The following is a 4,899-nucleotide window of genomic DNA, read 5'->3' on the forward strand; positions in this document are numbered from 1 at the left end:
ATTATGGTACATTCAAACAATGGAATACTACGCAGCACACAGGAGCAATGATTTTGTAAATTACTACCCAACATGGGAGGGACTGGAGAGCATTATGCTAAGTGAACTAACTCAGTCTCATAAAGACAAATACTGTATAGAATCAAATACTAAACTTTTGAACATGTGGTGTTGTTGTTATGTGCCGTTGAGTTGCTTGCGACTCATAGCGACCCCTATGTACAAGAACCCTAAGCGCTGCTCTATCCTGTGCCAACCTTGCAGTTTCCGACACACTCATTCCCACCACCCCAATCACAGAATTGGTCCATCTCATAGAGGGTCTTCCTCTCCTGCACTGTCCCTCTACTCTCCCAGACATGATGTCCCTCTCCAAGGACCAGTCCCTCCTTGCAACATGCCCAAAGTATGTCAGATGAAGCTTCAGAATCCTTAACTCCAAGGAGCATTCCGGCTTTACCCTCTCCAGGACAACCCTGTTTGTTCTCCTAGCAGTCCATGATCTATTCAACACTCTTCTCCAGGACCACAGCTCAAAGGCATCAATTCTCTGTCTATCATCCCTAGTCATAGTCCAACTCTCTGATGCATAGCACGTAATTGCAAAGACTATAGCCTGGATCAGGCACACCTTAGTCTCCAGCCTGATGTCATTGCTCTTCAGTACTCTTGAGAGGTCCCTCACAGCTGACTTTCCTAATGCAATTCATCTCTTGATTTCCTGGCTGCTGTTACCAAGAGTGTTGACCGTGGAGCCAAGTAAACGAAAACTGTTAATTATCTCAATCTCTTCACCATCCATACTGATGCTGCCAATTGGTCCAATGGTGAGAATCTTTGTTTACTTGATGTTGAGCTTCAATCTTCTGAACATAAACCTATGAAATCTAAGTATGTTATTATGTTACTACTTGCAGTGACTTTATGAACAGCGGATTGGAACCTGGCCCCCTGCTGCACCATTATTCCAATCTCCGTCCTGCTCAAGCCCTCGTTACTGTCACTGTGGTGGTGGAACTTGTTGAGGGTCTTCCTCTCTTTTGTGGACAATTTCCTAGTGTGATATCTTTCAATGACTATCCCCTCCTGACCATGTGTCCAAAGTGTGTAAGACGAAATTTCACCCTCCTTGTCTCCAAGGAACACCCTCGTCACACTTCCTCCAACACAAGAGGTCAAAGGATGTGTCCTTCTGGGGAAATCTGCACTCAAAGAGCTCTTTAAAGTGCGAAAGAACAAGGATGATGACATTTTAAAGACTAAAATGCACCTGACTCATGTAATGGTATTTTCACCGGCTTTGTATATGATTTTATTAGCAGTCTCCACCTACCAACGCAGTACAACCTATTACATCAAGTCAATTTCAAGTCCAGTGACACCACAGGACAAAGTAGAATTGATCCAAGGCTCTTTTTTTTTAACAGAAGTAGACAATCTTAGATGGAGAAAAAGTTGAAACTGTCAATGATTTCATTTTACTTGGATCTAGAATCAACACCCTTGGTACTAACAATCAGGAAATCAGGAGACAGAGTGCACTGAGAGAGGCTGCAGTTAGGGACCTCTCCAAATGATTGAGGAATAATTAATGTCATTTTGAGGACAAAGGTGCACCTGATTCAGACTATGGTCTTTTAAATTACTTGCTTTTTATCTTAGAACCGACCATGAATAAGGATGATAGAAGAAGAATTGATGCCTTTGAGCTTTGGTGACTGAGAAAGCTTTTTATATTATGTTGTTGTTGTTGTTAAGTGCTGTTGAGTCGCAAGCAACTCATAGCGACCCTATGAAGTAGAGTCCTCAACGCTTGGGTGTATTATTATATAATTGGAGAAAAGCACTGAATATCCCATGAACTGCCAAAAAAAAAAAAAGAGAAGGTGCAGCCAGCGTGCTCCCTGGAGACAAAGGTGACACAACGTTATCTCACATTGTTTGGACATGTTGCTAGGAGAGGCTGTTCCTTGGAAAGGGCCATTATGCTTGGAAAGGTGGAGGGTCAGTGAAAGAGCGGAAGCCCCTGAACCAGCTGGATTGACACAGTGACTGCAGCACTGGGCTCAAGTGTGTCTGAGATTGTGAGGATGGAACAGGATAGGACAGGTTCAGGTCTGTGGTTCTTAAGGTTACTGTGAGTGTCTGTGAGTCATACTCAACCGGACGGGCACCCAACAACATCGTTCTCTTGCGGAGTAGCTGACTTGCTCAAACTCCTTTTATCTTGGTTGGCGGCGGAGTTTTCAAACTACTGCACCCTAGGCTTCCTTCATTGTCTCCCGTGGCCTGTGGACAAGGTATGATGCAAATTAGGCAAAGGTATTTGCCTTGCTCTGCAAATAAGCAATGAGCTATTCATTTGAAATACTAATGAGTAATCTCAAGACTGTGCTAATTTTACTTCTCCATCAGGAGAGTGCTCTTCCACGCTGCCGCACCTTAATCAAAACAGAGCTGAAGAATATGGTACGTGATGATACCTAACATTCTTGGGAAGCCATGTGCTTATTTTTCCTTAATATAGAATATTTAATTTCTTTTCATTCCAATATTTATGCAGTCTAAGTATTACTATTTTAGACTTTCAATTAAGGAAACCGAAATTTAAAGTAAATAACTCACTTAAGGTCATTCAGAGGGTATGTGATTGACAGAAATCAAACTCTGGTCCATCTTGACCCCAAATCCTGCATATGGTGTTTCCTACTCAACACTATGTGTGTGCGAGCAGGAATCCTGGGATCTGTCCACTTTACTGCTGGCTGCCTTTGGGACACTACAAGAGTGCCAGCTCTCTGAGCCTCAAATTCCCATCGCTGTCATTTTCTCAGAGGCGAGGACCCACTCAGTTCTGACTCTGATTTTGCGCCTGAAGCAGGCCAGTGATTTCTCACTATACGCATCTTGCTGCAAGATTCATGCCCATCCTCCACGTGGATACTGAATATGTCCTCGTGATATCGCCGGTGAAAGAGTGACAGCATTTCAGAGCACCCCTGCTGTGTCTCGTCTCTATAATAAAGAATTCAAAAGAGGCAAAAAAGAAACCTTGGGGGAAAAATGACAGTGAATTCCTTTTAGCGTATGTCTAAATGATTGTTGTTTTTAGCTGTCATCAAATTAGACTCTGACCACTGCTGACACTGGGTATAGAATCCTCTGATCTTTAGGATGCATAGGAAGCAATTGAAAATACCGTGGCTTGGAACAAGTGCACCTTAGTTTTTAAATTGACATTCTTGCCCTTTAGAAAGTTGGAAAAGTCCTTGACAACAGGTTTTCTTCAATGAACATACATATTTTTAATTCTTAGCTGCTCCAAGAGTGATACATTTCAACAATGTCAGTCTAGAGACTAAGGTGCACCTGATCCAGATCATGGTCTTCTCAATTGCTTGCTATGCATCTGAGAGGTAAACAATGACTAAGGATGGGAGAAGAAGAACTGATGCCTTTTTGAGAGGAAGGAGTATTGAGCACTCTATGAACTGCCAAAAAACAGACACATCTATCCTAGAGAGGATGAAACTAAGTATCTCCTTAGAGGCAAGGATTTTGAAGCTTTGTTTCACATTCTTTGGGCATATTGCCAGAAAGGATCAGTACTTGGAGAAGAACATCATGCTTGGAAGGGTGGAGGGCCAGCACAGGACAGGAAGACCCTGGATGGCATGGATTGACAAAATGAACATGGTAATGGGGGCGAGTTTGTCAAAGACCATGCGAATGACTCAAGATAGCACAGGGGTCAGAGCTACTTACTGCTCATATGTCCTCTATGAGCCGCAGTCAACTCGACGGCACATACCAACGACGACCACTATGGATGTTGACTGTAGATCTAAGTTAGAGGAAATAGCTGACAACCTTTTGTTTTTAGTGCTGAGACGTAATATATATTGAAGGGCTTTGATTTTTCTGCAGTAAGCACTTACAGTCTTGTTCACTTTTTGCAAACAAGGTTGTACTACTTGCAAACCACAGGTTGTTGATGAGCCTACCTCCAATCCCGATGCCAGTTTCTTGATAGTTGTTGTTGTACTATCAAGTCAGCTATGACTCACAGCAACTCAATAAACAATGGCTGTGAGTCTTGCCCTATCTTGAACCAATTTCACCTGACATACTTGACCCCATTGCCACCGTCACCATATCAATCTATCTCATCCAGGGTCGTCTTCTGCACTGCCTCTTCACCCTTCCAAGCATCACGTCATTCTTGAAGGACTGGTCCTTCCTGGAAACATGCACAAATTATGTGAGATGGAGCCTCAAAATCCTTGCCTCCAAGGACCAACCTGGTTTTTAACTCTCTCCAGAACAGAGCTGTTTATTATTTTGGCAGCTCATTGTATGTTCAATACTCATCTCCTGCACTGCAACTCAAAGGTTTCATTCTTCTTCTGTCATCCTTAGTCATTTCCCAGTTCTCAGGTCTATAACTAGCACTTGAGAAGATTATGGCCTAGATCAAGCACACTGTTCTTTATACTAATATTGTTGTACTTTAGCACTCTGGAAAAGTCTTTGACAACAGATTTTTCCTAATGCAACTCATCTTTTAATTTTGTGATTGCGGCTGCCAAGAGAGGCGGCTGCTTTAAAGCTCAGGAAGATGAGTGGAGCAGCTGGATTCTACAAAGGTGTGTTTTCTGTTTTGGTTGAGGCTTGGGTGTGGCGTGTTGCTCAGTTGGTGCCAAGAGAGTTGATTGTGTTTCCAAGTGAGGTCAAATTGTTAACAACCTCAGTCTTTCCCCCATCTATCGTGATATTGCCTATTGGCCCAGTGGTAAGGATCATTGTTTTCTTTATGTTGAGATGCAATCATTGAAAGGTGAGTTCCTTGACCTTCTCTAGCAAATGCTTCAAGTCCTACACACACACACACACACACAC

This window comes from Elephantulus edwardii, unplaced genomic scaffold (assembly GCF_000299155.1).
Source record: "Elephantulus edwardii isolate Elephantulus edwardi_28Jun2011 unplaced genomic scaffold, EleEdw1.0 scaffold00006, whole genome shotgun sequence".
Taxonomy (NCBI): domain Eukaryota; kingdom Metazoa; phylum Chordata; class Mammalia; order Macroscelidea; family Macroscelididae; genus Elephantulus; species Elephantulus edwardii.